The sequence below is a fragment of the Parus major genome, chromosome 2 (genome assembly GCF_001522545.3).
Source record: "Parus major isolate Abel chromosome 2, Parus_major1.1, whole genome shotgun sequence".
NCBI classification, from domain to species: Eukaryota; Metazoa; Chordata; class Aves; order Passeriformes; family Paridae; genus Parus; species Parus major.
Window position 1 is genome coordinate 11,470,768 of NC_031769.1, and position 24,071 is coordinate 11,494,838.

A 24,071-nucleotide genomic window follows, 5' to 3' on the forward strand; every position below is an offset into this window, starting at 1 on the left:
ATTCTTATCCCGTCTCCCACCCCCCTGCATCATGCACTTCTTCCTGTCTTGTTTCTCAATAAAAAAGTGAATTCTTTTGAGATTTAATGCTGTAATGTCGAAGTTTGAACACTGCCATCTTACTATCTTAATGGATATCTTACTTGACAGCTCTGTGAATTTTAGCTCTCTTCTTTAACAGAATATATTTGTGGGAAAAAGCTGGCATTGAATTTAAGTGCAGGGAGCTCAGGCAGGCTTGAAATGGAAACCTAGCTAAAATTACTGTGATTTCTTCCTACTGCATTAGAAAGTGGAGTAAGCTTGAGACATTAAAAAGAAAATAGTACATCAATGATGTAACTGGAAACCCATCCTTTATATCAAACACCAGAGCATGATATTAATGATTTATTATACAAATTTGTTATTACATTTTATAGCAAAGTTATGAACAATGATGACAGTCAGATAGATTTTGCTTGTGTGTCTGGGAAATTCTGCGTTCATGTGGAGAAATATCTGCTCTTGAATCCATGAAATAGTTTGCATATTTTGGCAGTGAGAGTCTTAGAAGTGCTGCCAGTCGCAGGAATGGGGTTTACGTATTGTCATTAAAAATATTGCAGTCTGCAAAGAATTATAGGTACAATAGCTTTCCCAGTCCCTAGAATAGCAAGGAGTGTTGCTCAGACTTGTTTCAGACCTTTTTTGTCTCAGAGGGAACATCTTTAGATAGTACAAAAGAATAGATACTTGTGATTTCAGGCTATTTTAATACTTTGTGTTTTCAGTGTGTGTGTGCATTTGTACCCCTGCCATTGAGAGGGAATATGGACATGACAGAAGACTGTTCATTGATAGAAGACATCTGGGAAGCTTGTACTATATCTACAAAGTTATTAATCTACCTGGAACAGTAAAATATTGCTTTCCATATTAAGAAAGAGTACTCATATATAAAGGTGATGTCATAGTCTTAATTTACATTAAATTGGCTGTTCATTTGGAACTGGTCTGTAAGAAGTCAATTCAAATGGATTTTCTACATAATCACATCTACAGTGTTTCTCAGACACTGGACCCACGTGTATCATTTACATGAGATATCTTAATATAAGTATTTCACAGCATATTTCCTCCTCACAGCTGTACTTCTGAAGTAGCACCCACACCTTCTGTTCTTGAAAAATTGCACTTTCTCCCCAACAGCTGAATTCTGCAAGTAGGAAAATTCTACCCACTCCCTCCCTCTCCTCAGCTTTCAGGCAGAATCCAAAGCCTGACTATACTGATAAAAATCCATTCATTGACTCTTGGGGCTTCTAACTGTACAACATCTTATACAGTCCCTGGTCAATATGTTACTGTGCTCCTCACGCAGGGGACCTGCCAGATTAGATATTCAGGATTCATGGCACTCAAAAATAACCTGATGGGTAAATCAGGAGGCAGACCCCATATTCATTCCAGTTAAAAGCTTGCTCAATTTTGCATACACTTCTACTCACAGAAATTATGCTGTAGTGAACTCTATGACAAAAATCTTAAATCTTTCCTTCAAGAGTTAATGTGCTGGAAGAACTGGTGTGAAGACAGGAGCAAGCAGAAGCAGAGTCTGTCCCTGTTATCTAAAATCAGGGAAGGAATTGAGCTGAAGAGAAAACCAGGAAAGGTAAGAATTTTCGTACTGGAATAACCTCTGGGAATGTAGCAACAGAGACTTAGACTTCGTAGTCATTGTGGTGTTTAAAAGTTAAAAAAAACCCATTAAATGTGATGAATTTTTGTGAATACCACTGGATTAAGAGGCAAGAAATAAGCAAGGCAGTATAACACACAGCCTGGAAGCTTTGCATGGAGCTAACCCTATTTACATCAGCAGGGGGATGGGGGGGTGCTTATATATGACCATTTTAGTCTACTTAGCAATTCAATTCTGCTGATAAGAATATCAGCATTTGGAGTTCTAGGTTTGAGTTATTTTGTAATAAAATCCATCATGTGACAAGTAAAAAGCCATTTTGTTTAGAATTAATTACAGCACGAGAAGGCCCTCACAATGTTTCTGCTACAATGGTTTCAATACCTCTGTTTTCAAAACAGTATGCAGAACGTAATTCTCATGTTTCACTACTACTGCCAGTGCATACTAAACTAATATATTTCTGTGTTTTATTTTTGGTTTCATGGCATTTTCAGTAACTAGCTTACCATGACTTTTTTTCCTATTTTCTTCTTTTTTCTTTCCATGATGCTATTTTTCTTTTGATGTACTCTCTCCACCCATCATGTACAAGATGCATATTTATTTCCTGTACATGAGGGATTGAAATGGCTGGAATTGACATCTGTTAATAAACATATTTCTAAGTAAGAAATCATCCCCTGCCTGTAGAATTCGATTAGAAAGGTTTGCTCAGGCACATGCCACACTCAACAGAAAGACCCTGGGTTTCTAGTGACTTTGAAATACAGGATATAATGCTGTGTGAGCAACACTGCATTTTCACACAGTCAGTGGGAACATCCAGACTTTGGCAGCATGGCTTAACTCCAAGGACTAGTGGAAAAAACTGGAGTGCACAGACCCCACCTCCAGCAAGGGACTAGCAAGGACATGAGGTTGAAGTGTTAAAGGGATGAGGTTTAATTCCCTGCCCAGCTTTTCTCTGGGACATGCTGCTAGGGCATCCATAAGGGTTAGCAGGAGCTCATTTCCAACCAGAGGTTAACGTGGCTACCATAAAAAAGAGCACCCTGGTGCTACAAGGTGTGGACAGTGTAAACACCTGCAAAATTCTGAGACAATGAGGCACGAAGGTCACTAGGAGTGAAGAGAGGACAGGAAAGAGAAAAGGAAGATGTAATAGTTGAATCCTTTATATTTGCCAAACATATCTTGATGTCTGAGATTTCTGATTTTGTTGGGTTTTCTTTTACTACGATGAGTGAATATAACCTTTTTCCAAAACAAGCCATTTGCAGTTTTCTTTTTTTAAAACTAAAGATAGTTTCTTAATTTTCTACTTGTCCTAAAATCCCTCTTTTCAGCTGTTCTCTACTGTCTTGCCATAAATCAAAGTGAAGGAACAAAAATATACCCAAATAAGTCAACCATGCCAAAGTCAAGGAAATCAAAATTTGGCCTCCTATCTGTGTTTTATAGAAAATTGTCACAACTGTCTCCCAAGTAACTTTTATAGTATAAAAAAAGAAAATGGACTTTAGTTTATGTTCTTCTCAGGAGATGTCTTTACTGATAGCATCTGTACTCTTCTGCACTCACAGTGAGCACTGCAGCTTTGTTTTTCATTGTGATTTGCTCACTTGTAGTCCAGCATTCAGCCATTTGGTATTTCTGAATAATCTGAAGTTGTACTTAAAATCCAGCTTGCAAGTCAGAAGCAAAACTGGCACAGGGACTCTCTGTAGTCTGTAGGTGCATTATTCAGCAAAATTCTCCCAGAGTCAAGCAGACAGTTGTGTTATTTATCATAGCTAATAAAAAAAGGAAGAATTAGTAAAATTGGGGAAATGTCTTTAAGTCCCCCGAGTATATCTAAAATATTCCTTTTTGTGAATTTCATCACTTACTATTTGTGTCTCAGTTACTTGCCTTTTCTGTGACTGTTTCAGAATGAGAACTTTTCTGTTCTTGTCTTCACAGTTCATAACTTTTATTACTAGGATCAACTCTTTTTCCTTCTCACCACATTTAAAAGAAACCAGATTTTTATGATGTGGTAAGTATTCCTGAGCACAGTGTAAGTGAAGTCTTGCCAGAGATTTCATTATTACTTCCTTACATTTACATCCTACATTTATAGCACTGTGTTGGCTTTTAAATTTATTTCCAAAGTTATTTAGACATTCATGGACAGAAGAACACTATTATATCAAAATTCTTGAGGACCTGCTTTCCTCTGCTTCATTTCTACACTCTCCTTGGTAAAGGGGTTTTTTATTTTGATAGAGAGGAATTTTTTCTCCATTTACAAACATATATGCAAGGAACCGATCAAGGTCACAAGGTGTTTTTCTTTCCTTGGGTTTTTGTTGTGGTTTTTTTTTGTAGGGTACTATTACATCGAGAAACTGGTGAGAAATTACCATCTGATCTGATATTTGTGTCCTACATTGAGTACCCGATAAAATGAACCAAGTGCGTCATCAGAAGATGGATGAACTTGTGGATAAGGCTCAACCCCCCCTTACAATGAACTTTATAGCACATTTAGAGGCTTATTGTGGACTTGTATATATTGCAGAAAATGTGTCAAGAAGAAATCCTTGGACTAGTGCCAAACCAAGGCTGCACGTCCACAAAAAATAATGCAGTGCTGGGGAGACACATTACCTTGAGACCCCAGAGCAATGCAGTTGTATTGCTCTGAGGATAATGAGCTTCTCAGCAAGGTGCATTAGCACTGATGGAAATATCATCTCTCAGTTTTGAAGCTTTCCTGGCTTGGGTCCACCCAACCCAGGCAGTTTTGAATATTCCTTGTTTTGTCCCTCTTTCAGGGACTTTTAGCAAGTGGTTTAAATCTGTTTCTGTTATTGTGCTTCCTATTACTATCCTCCAATTTTATTATTTTGGAAAATTCATGGAAATTTATTTCTGTCTGCCTGTCCAAGTTGCAACTGATCTATTTAGAAATTCCTTTCCTTTTATATATATTCAAATAGAGCCCTGCATTATAGAATCTAAATATCACTTTGAAAGAAATAATAAATAGAAATAAAAATACTCAGTGGTTGAGGATAAATAAAGTCTGTATGACACTGTGAATTGGTGGTCAAAATAGCCTTGGTAGTCAGCAAAACACCAGAAAACAAAACAGAAGAAAATGTGTGTATTTTTAAATAGATGCTTTTCCAGTTATGCAAGACAGGAAACAAAACAATTTGATGGAAAACACAAGCAATAAACTATGTTATATTTTAACTTAGTTTCTATTTTGTTACCAAGAAAGAACCTCAACTGCAAATTGAAAAACATTACTGCAATACTTAAGCTATTAAATGTTTGGGTTTGGTTTTTTTTTCCAGATGTCAGATAATTCTTTAATTATAACAGGTTGAGAAACTCTGCTCAGGCTATGCTCTAGCTAAAAAAGGCATCATAGAATATCTTTCCATGAAAAAAATGTGGATAACCAAGGCATTTCCTTTGCAATCTGTACTAACTTCCAGACAAACACCCTTATAAGTTTTTATCCCTTTTTATGATTCAGGAACTTACAAAATGCTAATTTAAAAAATGTTGGAATAGTAATAATCATCATCATAATAATAATAATAATAATAATAATAATAATAATAATAATAATAATAATAGTGACATCAGTTTCTAATATGATATCATGATAACACCTAAAATAATTTATAAAAAATAGCAATCCCTCTCTTCTCAGTAAGAGGCCTCCGTAAGAGTGCAGTTTATGTTGATCACCTTAGAGTAGGAATCCCTGTCCTTATTGTCCCTAGGTGCCTCTTCTTTAATTACATTTTTAACCCAGCAATTTCACATTTGTGTATTGTGGTGCAGGTTGAGATCAACCTCCAAGACCTTTTCAAGCCTGCTGAGCACCCAGCAATGGACAAAGTCTCAGTGGAATACACAGAGCTCTGCTAAATATTTCTTCTCTTTCCTGCAGGATGGCCTGCTTGGTATGAAATGTAACAGGCTGAAGGCCACGAGACCACTTTGCCACTTTAGAATATAATTAGTTTATCATCACTCAGCAAAGCCAGCTGCTTCCATACAAACCACTGCCACCCCCACACACCCCCAGACACCCCAATTTGCCCAGGAGGACCAAACTGTGCCAACATTACTGAAATCATTGTCAGGCACTAGAAGCTCACACCCTGTGTGTCATCCAAGGCTTGTCTCTCCATCAGTATAATAAATACCTCATGGGAAGTGCTCTGGTGCTCAGAAGGCATGACAAATCCTGAGTCACTCACACCACTTCTTTTAGTACACGAGTATTTGGGTATTGCCTTTTCCCCTGAAGGTCTCCCTTCTGAGCATAGCTTGAGTCAAACTATTTTGACTTACAAGACGTGAGACCAGCTTTGCTGTTAATATGCTTCCTCAAAATGTGACCACCATTCTTGGGGTCTTACTTGTGCTAGTTTTTGTTCATGCAATGAAATAATATTTCATCTTCTTTTCTATATTTCAATATACTGAAATGTATTGAACAACCCCATGTGGTTAAGGGAAACCATACTCTTACCAACTATGTTTAGAATTTTAAAAAGGGGAAATTTATTTCAGTGCAATAGAACTGCTGCTCAGAGATTTATAATGTGGTCTGATGGACAGCCACACACAAACCATGCCATTATCTTCCCAGCTAAGCCAGGCATTTGGGCTTTTCACAGCAGAACAGCAATGGTAATAGATTGCAGGTGTACCAGGCAGCGAGCAGCACTGGGATATCTCACTCCTTCATCCTGCCTCAAACAGCACCACCTCAGCAGGAAGATGCATTGGGCTGGTCTCTTTGGCAGGTACTAAACTCATGACATGTTTGGAAAACAACAAACTCAGAACTTCCTGGAAGATCTCATTTTTGCTACTATTTCTTCTATGACTTATGAAGGTTGCAACTTTTCCTTTCTCAAAAGGAGTCTACTTTATTTAGAAAGATGCAAATAAAAGTTTAGATTTGTAAAATGCAGATGTAGGGAAGTCTTGGGCATCTGAGAGAAGGGAAAAGGAAAGGGAAAGGGAGAAGTATAGGGAGTTTTTGACAAGGATTGACACAGTGGGGTGAGAGAAAATTGTAATGGAAATCAGCTTTCACTTATGTAAATTGTGTAAGGTCCACTTGATTCTTCACCTTTATAGGTGCTTCTTTATGGAATAAAAGAACCAATGCTTTAGTTTGTTTAAGAAACATAACTGACTTCATTTAGGGACTAACATCTCACTTGAAATAAAAATTTAAATTGTAATCAAATATGCCATTCAGTGTAAAGAAATGATAAATAAACTTTGTTTAATCTTAAGAAGCCTTCTTTTACCTTAAAAATATCCAAATAATATTGGATTTTGACATTAAAAATTAAAATCTTGCCTTAGAAAATTAAAGAAATAAGTTGAGTTAAGCAATTTACTTCTGAAGAAGAGTGGATGAAGAGTAAGGGTTCTTTCTGACTCTCATTTGGCCAATCTGGTGGCTGTATCTGATTGCTGTTGAAGAAAACAGTTTGTGATGAGTTAGTTCCAAGGCTGGAAGAACAGCTTTTCTCACAAAAATATATTTCCTGAATTTGATTAAAATTTTCAATTGTATTTTTGGTGAATGAATTAACATAGAAAAAGATCTCACAAATCTATTTAGTCTTCTAGCAAGGTGTGAACTGCCTGTGCTATCTGTGCTCCTCTGGGGATTCTTTTGAATCCTCACCAGTTCAGAGCCCTGAGTGAGATTCTTCTCCAGTCCCTGGCAGTGCACACAGGTCAGAACCATTTCACTTTTTTGTCAGAGAGGGATACCTCTCTGATAAAGGTGTCTTGTCAGTTTGTAACAGCTTTGTGTCCAGCATTATTGGGACCAGCGAAGTGTTATGGTCGTGTGACAGTGAAATACAAATTGACCTGGACTAGAGAATGGTTTCTGGATTAAGTAAAATGGCTGGGAGGAAGTTTGCAAACAAGAATGAGATAGAAATCAAAAGGTGTGGTAAGATGAGCACTTTGCTAGGTCCTGATGAATTCCTGCTAAAACCAACAGGGATTTTGCTTACTAATTTGATGGAATTTGAAGAGATCTTAAAGAACTGAAGGGTCACAAAAGTAAAAGCAAAGAAAGGGAATGAAGGCATGTTAATATTTGATGCTGACAGGTAAATTTGATGAAGATGAAACAACATGGGCAGAAGCACTTGGAAAGGAGACTTACATGCTGTGGTTTTGTGAGAAAAACATGAATATAGGGTATTTTATCTAGGACAAAATGAGAATATGAGTGCATCACTTAGGGAAGGTGTAGTTAGTAAATTGTTACCACATAGCAGAGAATGAACAGAGAGAAAGGAAGATTCTGGAAAACTTAACATTTGTACATTTGTGTGTTATAGCTTATTCCATTTATATTTTAGCAAGTTGGAACTGGAGATAGAATGGTCACTCATTTGCAGTGCCTTCATCTGCATATGGGATAAAGCTGTATTACAAACTCTAGCTTTATGTGGTTGGGCTGTTTAAGTGTTTCCAAGAACACAGAAGGCATGTGCACTCCTGCAGTCACCACCAATCCTTGCAGCTTGGCAGGGAGAACTCTCCATTCCTGGGAGACATTCCTAGCTATGTCTCTGGGTGCAGGTCCCTGCAGGAGATGTGAATGTGCAAGCTGATTTGCTTTCTCTGCTTCTGGCAGATGAAACATGCAGTTTAACTCTGGTTCTCCCTGACTCCCAGGGAGAACCAGAGTTAAGGTTTAAGGTTGAACCCTTAACCACATGACTCGAAGCAAAAAGTTGTATGTAAGATAAACAGATGGCAAAATTCTATCTCCTGATTGAACAGCAGCTCCCCTGCTCAGCTGGTTCAGTGTCCCTCACCAGCATGGCCAGTCATGACTACACAGGCCAGGGATCCAGTCTGAGTTTCATCTGCCAGGCAAATCCTCTGGTCTGCAGACCAACTCCAATTCCAAAAACTTCCCATTCCTTGGAGTTATACTTTAGGTACAAATGTCCACGACTTTTTCTCTAGGTTTCATAACTATTAAGCCACGGGTTGAGTAGACTATGAAAATGTTGTTCAGAGCTCTTTTAGGGAATAGTGCCACAGGTGCTCTTGTTCCTAGTTATCAGCCTTTGCAAACCCAATCAAGGCCACTAATAAACATTGATTACATGTTATACAAGACAGTAGTTTTGTATGTTTGATGGCGCTCTGGATTTTGGTTGTGCTTGCAGCCTCCACTAGAGACTACAAAACATCTAACCCAGTAAGAGATGATGAGAGATTAATTGACATACACAGTTGTATTAACTGTGCATCATGATAGAAAAGCTGTTTCTGGGATTCCCCCTGGATGTGTGTTTAATGTTTACATGCCAATGTAGAAAACTGGCAGAATTCAAAGGCTTCCAGTCCTCAATGCCCTGTGAGTTTTTACACCGCCAATGCTGAAGTCCGATGACGTGAATGTCAGGATTTCATCAGTCAAAGTTGCTATCAACAAACATCAAATTTTCTGGTCTTAAATTAAAAAGTTGTAATGTATATTTAATGAAAGATTTACTCAGTGCTTGTTACATTTATCTCAGTTGTTGTTGTGCAAGACATTACAGAAAAAAAATCTGTCAAAAGACTTCAAAATCAGAGAGAAAATTAGTACCCAAGTTATTTAATTGATAAATTTCCAAATTCTATTTTATAATAGGCTTAGGGAATTGTCCTGATTTACTGAATTTAAATAAAGATTGAGCACTTCTTGGAATCTTTGATAATACTGCCAGTAAGAGAACTTCACTGCTATAGCTGCAAAAACCAAATACCCACTGTAGAAATGTGGATGTCAAGAGTAAAGGAACTGAAAAAAATGTTGTGACTAACTGCCTGCATTAGATTAATAGCTCAAATGTTTTAAGATAAAAAGGACAAGTTGTTAAAAATATACAGTTGGTGTAACTTTTATAACTGTAGGTATACTTCTGTAATCCACAACTTGCATTACTGCATTCCCATATCCTGTATCTGTCACTCTCTCTTTTTCTGGTTATATAAAGAAATAAGCTGTGTTACTGACAATTTTCTTTATGTTCAATAAAAGCTTGAAATCAGAAACTCAATTTGAAACAAGATGTTTTAATTACTGATAACAAAGATGCAGATCACTCTGGTGGGAAAATATTAGATACATTTATTGTTCTCCTGAAGTAAAAAATGTGTTTCACAGAAACACCAGAAATTCTTGATTAATCACCTTCCTCAAATATTCAAAAACTGAAAAAAACCCCACTTTTTCTTGAGTAAGGACTCAAGAAACATTCCTAAGGAAACAAAGATGTACTCTTAACACTGCTAAATCTGTTATAGTTAATATGTAAGGCCTTAGATTAATTAAGTTGATCTCTGTTTTCCCTCATCTTTCATTGATTCCACCTGGACTGGTCAGAACGAGTTGTCCATGCTTGTGTGCAGTTTAGCTACAGCCTGTAAAGAATATCATATGCCTGTGTCACTGCAGATGTTACAAGACAGAGAGAAAAAGACACAGTAAACTAAAGAATAAAGGGCTATTTTTTCCTTCAGTAATTCTTATTCAGAACAACAAATTAGCATGACTTTAATACCAAGTCAGATGTAAGGAGCAGACAAACCATGGCTTCAGCAAGGGAGTACTTACAGAGATTTGACTGTGTCAGCATCCCCGTGAACTTTTTACTGCCTGCTGGTGACAGTGGGGGTAGTAAATCAGTAGCAGATCTGGAAACTGAATCCAGTATCCATCCCTCATGTTATACATAAGATGATCAGAGCTTTGGGGATGCTTTCATTTTCAGACCACATCAAAATTATCCCCACTACTTTCTTACGCAGGACAAACTCTTCCTTGGGTGTCTGTGAATGGTCACTTCTAGTGTGTCTGGTCCAGATTAGAGGCATTCTTTGGAAGTGAATCTCCTGATCATCACTTCATGAGACTCATTCATCTGCAATGAGTGCATGAACAGGCTTTCTTCCAGATCATGTGCTCCAGAGGGCACCCAGTGAACTGCAAACACCAATGGGTATTGAATTCAGAGGACCAGACTCACGGTAAAATTCAGAAGACCACAGACTGGACACCTAATTCTCAGGACCAGCTTCTACATTCTGTAGAATCTCCTATTTCCCTGCACTAGTTGCAGATGGAACAGACTTTATATCATGTCCCCGTGCACCAGCAGCTGACAGAGAAGGGGTGCATGGAAGAATTAGAAGATATGATCCGGGGATTATTTTCCAAACCTTCTGATCTCAGCTGTATGACCGAATGTCACTATCCTGAAAAAGGGGTGACTAATGAGGTCAAGAAATTCTTCTTTTCCCTGGCACTTTTACAGTGTCCATAATGTTGGACAAGACAGAAGACAATGATAAGGTTTGCTAAAGGGTGCCTGTAGACTTGATTTAACAAAGCATCAGAATTTTGGTGGTCCATTTTCATGTAAAAATTCACTGCTTTTAATAGACCAAGCTAAACATCATGTTATAAATACTAGAAAATGCATACTATTTTTTTTGTATGATAAAACAGTAATTTTGTGCACTTTAACTGAAAATCTCATGTTAAAATCATTCTCATTAAACCTGTATCAAAATCAGAGACAGAACTGATAGTGTGTAAATAATTTCAGAATATGCCTGTATAGTATTTTGCTTTAAATTCAATAAACAAGACTGCTGCTGTGTGTGTGTTATTAAGTTAAATGTTAAGTTTTATTAATTAAGAACAGCAATAGCCATCATTATTAACACTGACAGATAAATATGTATTTCTTTTTCTTATAGTTTTACTTGGTGGGATAGCATGATGGCTTGACATACTAAGAAAAGTTCCCTCATGCTTTCTTTTGAACAAAAAATTAGAACCTCTTAAAAAACTCTGCTCAAGGTTAGACATACCACAGGAGACAAATGAGAGGTTTGTGCAAAAGAGAAAATATAAAAAAATGTAAAAATATCTGTTTTGGAATGATTTTGTAAGACAAATTAGATCTCTAAGTATGTGATAAAGGATTTTCTTGGCAGCACAGATTTACTAGGAGGGAGAGGGCACAAGGTGAATTAACATCATTGTCAAAACAGGCTGCTATGCCAGGGTTAGGGAGATGTTGCTCTACTGACATAATTCTCTTTTAAATGACTTGGTGATATCCAAATCTTTTAGGTTTAGTGCAAACAGCTTCCTTTGGACTGTGCTTCTGCTGCAGGTGTGGAAGCAAGAAAGCCTGAGGCTGCACTATTTACTGTGGATCCAGCAGTGTAGCCTTGGACCAGCAACTCACAGCAAAACCCTCATTGATTTGAGCTTGCTGCTGTTAAAGCTTGCTGATTTGCTTGAGACTTTGAATAAACAATAGGTATTTTATAAAAGCCAGGTTTGATCTATTTTTCCAATTTTTTTAGAGTTATAAATTAATATACTCAAAGTATTCTTTTTTTTTTTACAGAGAAATGAGGGCAATCACAAGGGCTGTCAAGTATTATTCATTTTGAATCTTACACTCAGCCTCATTCCAATGCCACTGGAAGCAAAAGGTTTCTCAGATGATTTCAATATTATGGGCCCATACTAGACTGGGAGATTGGGAGATATTGAGTGCCATTCATTGCATTGAAATTAAAAGCACAACCAGCTTTTCACAAGCTGTTAGACTGAACTGATTTAAAGTTTGAGCTGAAGATTTTGGAATTAATTTAAAATTGAATCTAACCTCTCATATTATTAGTCTTCATATTTATGGAATTGATTTAGAATCTCTATTTAGAATTAAATGACTTCTTACTCTATCAAACTGCCATTTTTACATGCCATAATAACATTTGCCCTATCCCAGGAAACTTTTGAACTAAGGGCAAGGAATCTGTGAGAAAAGATAGCATCATATGAGATACATGCTGTGGGAAACTGAGAAAGAGGCAGTAGAAAAATAATATAAAATATAGTCAGAAAACTGTCAAAGAAAATAAAATAATAATAAAGTCAAGCTTATTTTAGAACTTCCTGTTAAAACGTATCATAAAAGTTTTGGAGCCATGGACACACCACACACACACATGCAAATATGTACATACATAAAGACTTTTGGAGACATGGATTATTTTTTAAAAATATAGGTAACTTCCTTCACTGAACATGCAGATATTTCTTCCTAATGCTATCTCATATCTATAGATTCATTCATTTCATATAATGACTCGTATTTTCAAGTAATAAACATTTTGTGATTTTTTTTTGCTAGAAACTTACTAAAGGTGCCTGATTTGGGGGAAGTGACTTGCATATACTCACTAAAAATATAGCAGCTTCCCAGTGCTGCTCCACTCAATTATACACATTATGCCCACTTGATACATCAGCTGAGCTTCTGCTTCATTCTTCTAAGGTAGTAGGTAGGAGTGAGGAATTAGTAAAGTTTCCCTTTGTGCCACCTGGAAAGAACTGTGGAGAGAACAATTGTCAACTGCAGAGAAGAACTGAGAGAGATGGGGACAAAGATATTATTGTTTTCAAAGTGAGCAGGAACAAATTAAGGAGAAGATTTGGAAAAAAAAAATACTATTTTTCTCTTGACAGCATTTAGGATTTGTACGTTTAAAACTCAAACACTGTAAAACACAAGTAGAGTCATTGTTAGACAGTAAATTTGGCAATTAACGTACTGAAGATATCCTGAAGTAGAAGTTGTAAAATCCTGCCCCCATTACCTCACAGACTTCTTTCTTTGAAATTCCTTCATTCCCAGACTTATGTGGACAGTGGCCATTTTTAGCTATGATGTTATTAATCTGGCTGCATTATTGTTAAAAATATACACATACAGAAATCAGTAGGAATTTAGATCTGTAGAGTTGTGCAATCAGAAATTTTTATAGCAAAATTGTCCTCTGGATTGGAAAATAATGCTGAAATTGGCCTACTAGGAAAATAAATTTTAATGAAGTACTGATCTAGAAAGACATTTGAAAAAAATTTCAAATTCTTAGTCTTCCTAAATTGTCTCTTTTAGTATATTGTTAATATACAAGATTCTTCCTCAAAATTTCTATAAAACAAAAATAAAAACAACAACCAAATAAAATCAAAGTGGTACTTTGGGGCACAAAGTAGGATTCAAATGTGAAACATCTGTCTGTCAGCTGCTGCCACACCACCGTGCTTTGCTCCAGCAGACTGCTGTCAGTGAAAACATACTTTGACTTATTGCTTGCACCTCTTGCATTGTGTTATTAATTTTACTCCCCATCACATTATGTGAATGGTTCGTTCCCCTCTCCCCTTTGTTTTTGTTATTAGTTTAACCCAAGTTGTACCCTCCTACCCCAGCTGTCAATCCACCCTTTTACCTGCCTCTTGTTCCTGAATGTTCCCTGTTCCTCCCCTCTGGGCGCTGTCTGTCACTCAGCTACTCCTCCCAGCTTCTAGAAAGTTCAGGGAAGGTGGTCGAGTGATAGGGCAGAGACAGAGAAGGTTCCTCCCTGAACCTTCCTCATGGGTTCTTTCCAATGTCCCTCTGATCCCCTCACACTTCCCCTTTGTTTCCCATTGGTTTTAGATCTGTCCCCTCCCCTGCTTCCTCCCCCAGATTTAAGTTGCTGTCATCCCTGCTTTGGGGGCTCTCCTGGAGCAGCACCCCTGAGGTCAGAGGTCCATGTGAGGACTCAATAAACCTTGGACTTTGGCCGTCAGGAGAGCCTGACTCCTGCCTCCTCCATTGTCGCTGCAGTCTCTTCTGCCAAGCTGCTCCTCTGATGCCCAAGGTTCAGAGGGGTGTCCCCCCACAAGCTGACGGTGTCAAGCGAGCCTGGGTAGGTGGAGTGGTAACTCCAGAAAGGACAACACAACACATGCCAAGGCTAGCGCACCTTGAACCCTTTTTTTGGGTTTTTTTGGGGTTTGGGCCCCTCACTTAAGGACAGATCTGTCCAGAGGACAGCAGAGGGGGTGAAGGGTCTGGAAGACAGATGCTGTGAGGAGCAGCTAAGGGAGCTGAGGTTGCTCAGCGTGGAGAAGAGGAGGCTCAGGTGAGAGCTTATGGCTCCCTACAAGTCCCTGAAAGGAGGGGATGTTAGGTGGGCTCAGCCACTTCTCCCAGGCAGCCAGGGATAGAACAAGGGGAAGTGGCCTCAAACTGTGCCAGGAGAGCTTCAGGTTGGATAATAGGAAAAGAATCTCCACTGCAAGAATGCATAGGCATTGAATGGGCTTCCAAGGAAAGTGGTGGAGTCGCCATCCCTGGAAGCGATCAAAAAACAAGTGGATGTGGGGTTTTACAATATGGCTTAGTGGACATGGTGGTGTTCAATCAAAGGTGGAACTTGATGATCTTGGACAAGTTTTGCAACCACATTGGTGCTGTGATAACCAGTCCTTTGGCTACTGCAGGCAGGGACTCTTTCAAATCCCCCACACAATCCTGAGCATCCCTGTCCAATCCAAAAAAGATAAAAAGAGTGAGGGAGAAGATTCATTCTCATACGAATGACAGGATAATACAATTTTCTGAAAGAGATCAAGAGATTCATTCAAGCATAGTGCAGTTTTACTGTGAATGCTCCCTTTAATTAAATATGCTGTTCCTTAAGTTTGCTTCACTTGGGCTCCAAATCATGTTGAGATCAACGGGCTCTTCTGTGACATACAGAAAAAAAAAACAGTAGGAATTCTTTTGTGAGACTTCTCCTGGGTTTCTTTCCTCAGCTCAGTCTGGCCTTCAAGATAGCTCTGATAAATTTTTTAATAAAATGGAAAATTCATAGAATTTATTAGTTTTTTTTAAACAGAAACAAAAAGCCAAACAAAATAAACTCAGTGTGAAGCAGGTAAAGAAAACTCTTTTGCCATTTTCTTTTGAGTGCTCTTCTTTTTCCTGACAATAAGAAGAATGTAATACAAGCATTGCTATTCTCATAAAAAGTGTTATATTTTGCATTAACAGTACATTGCTTTGAAACATCCTTTCCCTGTCCAGCTTGTATCTTGTGTTTGGAGCTGATCTTGGCTCAGGGACCAAAATGCAGAAAGCAAAGCCACCAGCCTTCTTCCCTAGTTCATTGTCCAATACAAGGGTGTCTCCAGGCTATGAAGCAAAATCCTGAGTTTCTCCAGCATCTGAAGGTCATAGCTGATTTTTATAATCCTTGGAATTGATGATAATCCTGTTATCTAACCTAGCCCAGTGAATTCCAATCCAAAGTATGTTCCTGAAAGAGTGTGAACGTTCAAGATAACCTTTGTGGTAACAAGTTCCAGGCTTTAATGTGCAAGGGTTTCCCCCACAAATTAGATTAATAGATTACTATGCTTATGATTCCATAAATATTTATACCCTCAAGCAAACTGAATAATATAGTGACTTCACAAAATAACAGCTCTTCATGTGTCTGCATGGAATCTAGTCAAGACTTTTCCCTTTCTGCAATTTTTTTCCTTTCTTAAGGGGCTATTAAAAACTCCTAAATATTCAAGTCATTCCCACAAACTATTGAGCTGCTAAAAGATATGTTGACTTTTTAAAAGCTGTCAGTTATGCCTGGCACCTGATCCATTTTAGCTCTTTTACTGCACTTGTAGCATTGTTCTCCCTGGATTGTGATTCTGAGGGAGACCATGATTCAAAGCATTTAACTGAAGTTGAATGGAATCATTCACATGACCAAAGTGACTCATCTGCATATGTTTTTGCAAGCTTAATCCTCAAAACCAGATGCCAGTAGTTTACCAGTTATACACAATAGTTAACTAGCTCCTAGCAGAATGTAAAACAACACTAGGAAAAAATCTATTAAATTTTATTAACAGGCAAACAGTACTAAACAAACTCTTAAAAGGATTTTTTTAAAAGAAGAAAAAACAACAATACATTATCCTTTAAATATTCTGGTATCTAAAAGGTTGCCTACTAGACCAGATCCAATGAAATTAACTGGGTAGATTAGCTCAGTTCACTGCTTTTAATTAAATACATCCTGAGCTATGCTCTCAATGAATTAGCAAAAACATTTACAGTTTCTCTTTTACACACTTGCTAAAGTAGCAATTGAAGCAACTGTGTTCTGACTAAATACTGTGGGGGAATGGTACATAAGGAGGCAGGTGTAGGTGTTCCAAACCAATAGAATTAATCCCAAGGGACAGGGAGAGATGATCCAGGTGTATTTTAACTTAGAAGTACCGTATTTCAAAAGCATGTAATCCACAGTGTAATCCCAAATCCTTCTTAAGGAAAGGCTTTGCTGCAAAAATATTATCCTGACCTTTCTCTTACTGTTGCTATGGAAAGACATGTTTCCTGGCTTCTGGCAAAGGACCAGTAATTGTATTTAAATGGGGTGTTGAACAACCATAGTGTGTGCAGTGTGCTATTATTTCCTTGTGGGAGGTTTATTATAGGCTTCTGGTATATAATCTAAATTAGATGTCTGAGGAAAAATAATGCTTTTAAGTTTGGAAATTGTATTCTGTCTTTTAAATTCCCTGATTTCTCTGATAGTCTTTTGAAGTTCTTCTGAAGCTGTAAATGTTATCTATATTCCTTAATCAAACCATCCTTTCAACCAGCTGCAGCAGAAAATCTTTCTTTTATGTTTATGGGAACTTGGATGCAATTATTTTACAGTGATGAACTTGCTATAAACAACCCTATCATTTTTAGACTTTCAAATTTCATTATCTTAAGCACAAATCAACATTGACACTGCTCTAGTCTGGCTCTGATATGCTGTTTAACATTAACATGGGTGGGTGATCTTTTATTCAATTTCATTGTATTAGTGAGTAAATTTAGCAAAGTGAGTTAGCCCAGGTTGGTGAATTAAATTTTTCAAGCTATTCATGTTACTTAAATCTTAACAGATTAGTTGACACAGAAAAAAGGAAACAACCATATTACCCTTGTCTACAACAGGTGACTGGAAATGAGTAATTTTAGACTAAAGTCCTGGTAACCAGGTGATTATTGGTATCATGTACGTTAACTTTCTCTTATGTGTGTTTTATAAAAATTAATATTCCGTATTTGATTATATTTAGCATTTCATTCCCCTCTTATTAAAAATATAGTTTTGTTTATGTAATTATGTAAGTACGTAACTATTCAAGGGGCTAAACCTTAAAGTCAAGGTGTACTTGACTTAAAAACAAAAGTCAGCTGGGCAAATAAAATAGTTCTAGCATTGGCTTCTCACTGAAATCTGATTATCTTGATTTTGGTTTGAGATGTGGGATAGTTCCAGACAGTGCTGTTTCTCTAGAATCTCCTACCTTCTGCTCACAAACATGCACTCATGTATCATGAAACGAGTGACTCATGCCCATGAAATGCCATAGAAAAGCAATTTAACTTCTTATAAAGTTGCATATGATCTGAACTTGTCATGTCTTATTCCTCTCTCCATGCCTTTTCACTTCCAGTGACTTTTCAGCAAAGGTTATCTTTCTTGACTTTCTCTTAAAAAACACTTTCCTGCTGTTTCCATCCTCAGTGCCTCTGAAAGAGCCACTTCTGCTACAATCTGCTTGAATCAGCTGCGTGATTAAGTTCGGGAAAAAGATGATATATACACCTGCTATTTTCCATTTTTCCTAAGTGTGTTGTACTCAGTGATGCTTAACCATCCTCCCCTGCAGGCCTACAATGAAGTGTTTATCTTTGGTATGAACCGGGGCTGCTTAACACAGATCTAACTCGAGTTGTGACTTTACTGCTCTTCATCATCAGGAAACAAAAAATTTGGACTCTTCTGCTCAGCTTCTGAAAGAAAGTATTTTGGCCATAATTCCAGACAGGATAAATGCAATAGGCCAACAGTCTAACACATGTCTAATTTAGTGTCATTACAATTTCTGTCTGTTCAATGCCCTGTGAGTGTAGTAGTGCAGTGTGTGGGTCTGTAAGCAAACACAAAACTGTTCTGCTGAGTATGAGCAGAGGATGCTCTAGTTCAGGATCCATCCCATGACAGTTACCAGTTACAGGTACCCTGGACACGACATAAAAACCTGCAAACAGCTTGTGACACTCTTCCCAGGAGTGCTGAATTCTTGCAGCTTCAGGTCTTAACAATTACTGATTTACCCCTTCTTTTTCTTTTTAATACTAAAATGCAAACTTCCTAGAAACATGGGATTTTGTATCAGCCTCATGTGGTCTGGAAAAGCAGTTTATTTTTTAAATGTGATACTTTACAGTAGTTTCATTTAAAGATCTCTAGTGCTTGTCTTGGTGGAGAAATAAAATTATATCCTATTAATATTCTTCACACTTATAATTCTAAAGCTCTTCAGCAATTTATCCATCATCTCTTTTGCATTATTAAGCACACTGTTCTACTGAAATGCTCCATGCATTTAACCATACTTACCATTCTCTTAGTGCTGTCTTCTAGTTACTCACACCTGACCATTACCAGTGATGAGTGCTAAGCAAATTATGATAAAGGGAAAAAAAAGGCAATAAAGGAAATTTATAAATGTAGAAATTATGGGGAATACACTCATCTTCTAATGCCAATTACTGGTTAACCTATTTAAAAGTCAATATCAATTTATCACTACTGAATAAACTTCACCCATATTAATAACAAGTAAGGATAGCTGCTTAGAGTATTTATTTTGATCAGATAGCCTGTTCATGTCCTGCCCAATCATTTTAAAGATTGCTTAAGCTAATGGATATTATTTTGTAATTGATCTAGGCTGGCAAAGAATATGGTGTCACTTTCCAAAATGACTGGTCGGTCTACCAGTAATTTTTGTATTGTTCAGTAACTTGATGACTCATGATTACCTGACACATAGTGTTTAGTGTTTTGTTACTTAATGTACCATGGGAATGAATTTGCTGAATAATTCCACAGATTCCTTTTAACAGTATTTTTCATAAGGGATTTAAACTATTCCAAAGCTTAACAGAGTTTTTTAAGTTTTCAGAATAACATGCATTTTACTGCTGGCATTTCCAGCCTCAAGGTGTGGCTAATATAACTATTTTGTCTTTCACAAGATGGGGCGTAGAGAAAAACCTGAGGAATGTTGTCAAGTTGTGTTTCACTGGCTGCTACAAGGTTTCTATGCATGAGGCACGCCACTGACATCACTCACTCACAATGTATGGGCTGAAGTAATCAGACTAAGAAAATCTGGAGATAAAAGCAGGAAAGCAGCAGGGGGACTACAGTGAGTGAAGCAAAACATATCAATCTGTGGAAGAAGCCTGACTGCTTCCAATTGTACTGTCATGATCTTCTGATTTATCCTCCAGGGTGGAAGTACTGCAATTATACTGTACCAACAGGTACAGAAATGGAAGGAAAAATACATCTTGAGCATAGTTAAAGAATTGTCAGTTTTATACAAAATCTCCTTTGGTGCTTTCTTATACCTGGATTAAACCAAAATTCATCAGAATTGTTTTATATGGTTCACAAATGTTAAAAAACACCAAGTTTGTATAGACTTAAAAGCCTAAATGAATTTGGATGTACATGCACTTCTCTGGACTGAAATATTTGGAACACAACCACTAGCTGTAACTCAAAGGTTTGGTAGTGAATACAATAATAAATACTGTAGTGTTTAACACTGTAAATGTTTGATTATCACGTGTGTTAGCAAGCTGTGTATCAAGAATAATTCCAAGAAACAAATATAATTGCATAAATTTTGTGCCACTGCCAGAGAAGCCATGCTCTCTGTGTTCTGAGTATCTAATAAATATTCTTTGTAAGCCTTCTCTGACCTAGGAAATTATTGCTATTTTACTAAGAAGATATTAAAGTAGAAGCAAGCTAAGTGATTTGCATAAGTAATAATAGCATGTCAATGGTGAGGGTTAGTAAAAAGGCACAAGGAATTCCAATGCTGTAAGTAGCAGTCAGAATCTTTTCCCAGGAAAATTGAAAAGAAAAAAATCCTGCCAAAATTAGTCTGTGATAATTTCTAGAGAGGACTGTAATTTCAGTCAAACCTATCAGTCTTTAGTCAAAATGTGGAAAAGCAATTTGAATGGACTTTTAGAAGAAATGAAAATTTATGTTTTGCTTAATCTTAAAAATCCATTCCATTGATTGAATAAGAAAATATGGGAAAATTATCCATTCAAAACTAGAGTAAAGGAAGCCTTTTTGTTAAAAACACCAACTGCAAACATTTTTAAATTTGAAATGATTGAAACTTCTAGCCAAAAGAATTACTTGGTTTCAATCCAGAATTTTTGAATACATCTATTTGTTCAAAAAATCATGGGGGATTCCCATGGCAATTTTCTGAGCATTTCTATCTTTGAACAATTCATTACTTCAATTCAGTGCTTTTCCTATACAATTATCCAAATGATGTCTTTGTGCCTCCCAGTGAGGATATTTGAATTATACCATTTTCAGTTTTTTTATGTGCCTGCTTCTGTGCACATTTGAAGACAAACCTCCATCAGCCCTTGGATCTTTGGTTAATTTTGCAACAAAGACATCCTGCAAGATTGGATGTCCCTCGCAAAATCCTCCTGCATATCATTTCTAATCATGCTGAATGTCCAGCTGCTGGTGAGTCTGACCTCATGGTACACACCAAGACTACCCCATCATGCCAAGGAGGGATTGCAGTCGTCATTTCCACTGCTCCTTTCAGCTTTCAGCACCTTGCTTGTCTCCATCTAAAGCTTGATTCTCAGGGCCACAACAATAAAGACATGGTCTGTGATTACTCCTCAGATCTGTGAAGGCTCTCCAGCTCAGGACATCAGTCCTCAGGCCATGCAGATGGATCCAGGTTTCCCAGTGAATCAGGCAGTGGCAGTCAGCTTGAACCCACACACTTACCTGATTTATCTCTGGTGTCACCCTATCAGAATGAGCCACAGAGCTGGATGGTTTCCAGATTTTAAAGACAAAATCATTTTGGTTTTCCTGAGGCATTTTGCTTATTTTGGTCATGTGAGTAGAATCAGGTATGAAATACAGCTGGGGCTGAAGATTTAAAGCGGGAAAGATGTGTCAGATTCTGATGCTTTTAAAAGGAATGCCATTGGATCTGAAACTGCTTCAAATAATAGCCAGAATAATGGATGCAGAAATAAACTATGGTCCTTTCAAAAAAGAGGATCCATAAGAAACCAGTAGTGCAAAGAATGCCCCTGAGAAGAAAATCTTGCTGAAAATAGTCCTTGTTGCATCTAAGAATCTGTCATATTTTCTTTGGAACCCTTGTGCTGCCCTGAGTTGGACACACCAAGATATTTCTCAGAATGAGTTGTTTATAGCACAACTCGTATCTCTCAATGTAATGTAGTCAAAATAAAACCTTCCCAACAACCCTTTCAACTTCCACTGTCACCACCTGACAACGTGGCTTTTTGAAAGGGTTTTTGTTTTAGTAGCTGCTTCAGATGAAAGAAGCAGAGTCATATTAACAGATAAAACTCCTGTGATAAATCTCTATTGCCATTTGAGCAAGAAGGAGTGCTTTTCTTCCCAAGATTTTATTGATTGTTTGTGAACTCATTGATAAAACAGGCTGTGTGCCTTGCTGCAAAATGCTGCCAGATCTACATGCCGTCTGGTTTAACAATGAATCCAATATTAAATGTCCTATTTATGACAGGAGCCTTATGAAAAGCCACGCTTTTAAAATAACAAATGGTACTTTGTACATCATTTTAGCGTGGAGATGTTGTTCATAGGAAACAAGAATTAAGAGTTGCAATGCTGTTTACTTTTTAAATCTAGCAAGTATATTTTGTAAATTCATTAGTGGGAAGTCAAAAAAGAAAATGAAATTAAGCCTAAAATCATGGTGAAAAGGCAATCCAGGTTGCACTGTCCTGCCTCAAAGGAGAATTATTTATTCTTTTATCTGATAACAAAGAGGAATTAAAAATCTGAAGCGTCATTAAGATTCTAGCTGGAATTAATCAGTAGGATTCCAAACATTCCATGTATCAACTCGTACTAGCGAGGCTTAGCTATGTGCACTGGAGTACGGCTAATCTGGAAATATCAGCTAAATTCAGAGTTCCCCACAGTTGGGAGCAGGAAAGCACAGCGAATTGTGATCAGCATTTGTCCTCATGTTTGCTGTGAGTGATGGAGGCAAGTCAGCGTAAGCACACACTCGCAGATAATCACTTACCTGCCAGGGCTTTGGATGATGAAAAGACTTTCCCCTGTCTCCAGAGAGCACAATGCTTATTTCAGACGTTTCCTGGAAGACAAAGGGATAGAATAAGAGCCTTTAGATTACACTGGGATGACAGAGATCTGCTAATAAAAATGTAAAGGTCAAAAGGCTCCATCCTCCTCTGGTGTAAAACAGCAAAACTTCAGCTCTGACATCCACCTACAGCTGCTGAGGATCTTGATTATCAAGGTAGCGTCTGTGTCTTTTTTGCTTTGTTTGTCACACAGCACAAAGGCCATGCAGAAGCACAGTTAGGTTCCAGATAAAAATGTTTGTTGTTAACAAACCAAGTATAGAATTCAAGGTATAATTAGTAGGCTGCTTTCTAGTAGTTTACAGAAAAAAAGAAAAAAAAAAGAACAAAACACCAACAACCCTCAAGCTCTAAAACAGCAGCAAGGATCCCTGCTTGGTTTACAGAACATTTGAAGGGTGCTAATAGATAAATCATAGCTCACATATTTGTCTTTCAGTAGTTTAGATCATCACCAATCTAAGGATGGGTACAAGAGGTACCTGAAGGTGGAGCTGAAATGTGAATGACATATTTAGAAGAAATAAGATAGCATTCTTCTTGCTATCTTATTTGATAGTTTTTGATGATTTGTTACATTTTTAAGCAAGTTAATCACACTACTTTCACTATGTACTTCCATGATTTAAATGGATACAAAACCTCCCTGTTTATGCTTTATTTATTTATCAAATTATTGTAGTGGAGAGCACCATTAAAGAGAAAAGAAAACCAAAAATTAAAAAAAAAAATCCAACCAAACGTCACCAAAACTGTGGACTTTCAATATTTTTATGTGACATTTAAATGTATTTTATTAAATCCCAGCATGATCCTTTCTTGCTAAATGATCAGAATTAATTCTGGAATTGACAGAAAGTCAATTGTTTTTGCTTAAACCTGTCTCCAGCTGAATTTATGTTGATTGGTACGTGACACAAGGACAAAAGGGTGATTTCCCCTTTGCTTTCATTTTGATGGGCTGGAACCCAAAACTTGCTTTATTATGGTTTTGCTAGTGTTGTTTCAAAGTGGGGTTTCTTTTAATGTATTATTATTTGAAGGATGTAACAAATTAAGTGTTCATTAACTGCAGATGATTGAAGACCATTATTCCTACTTTCATTACAAGCATGTCTGATTAGTGCAGGGCTTTTTGTGTC

The 24,071-nt window shown here is 37.3% G+C and overlaps 1 long non-coding RNA gene across 1 annotated transcript; it reads right to left on the minus strand.

Moving 5' to 3' along the window:
• Nucleotides 1–9,948: 9,948 nt before the first annotated feature.
• LOC107199289 lies at nt 9,949–22,965 on the minus strand. Its single transcript, XR_001519195.2, has 3 exons — nt 22,848–22,965; nt 13,014–13,163; nt 9,949–10,168 (listed from the first exon to the last, which is right to left on the minus strand). It is a non-coding gene; the product is annotated as an uncharacterized LOC107199289 (long non-coding RNA).
• Between the last annotated feature and the right edge of the window lie 1,106 nt (nt 22,966–24,071).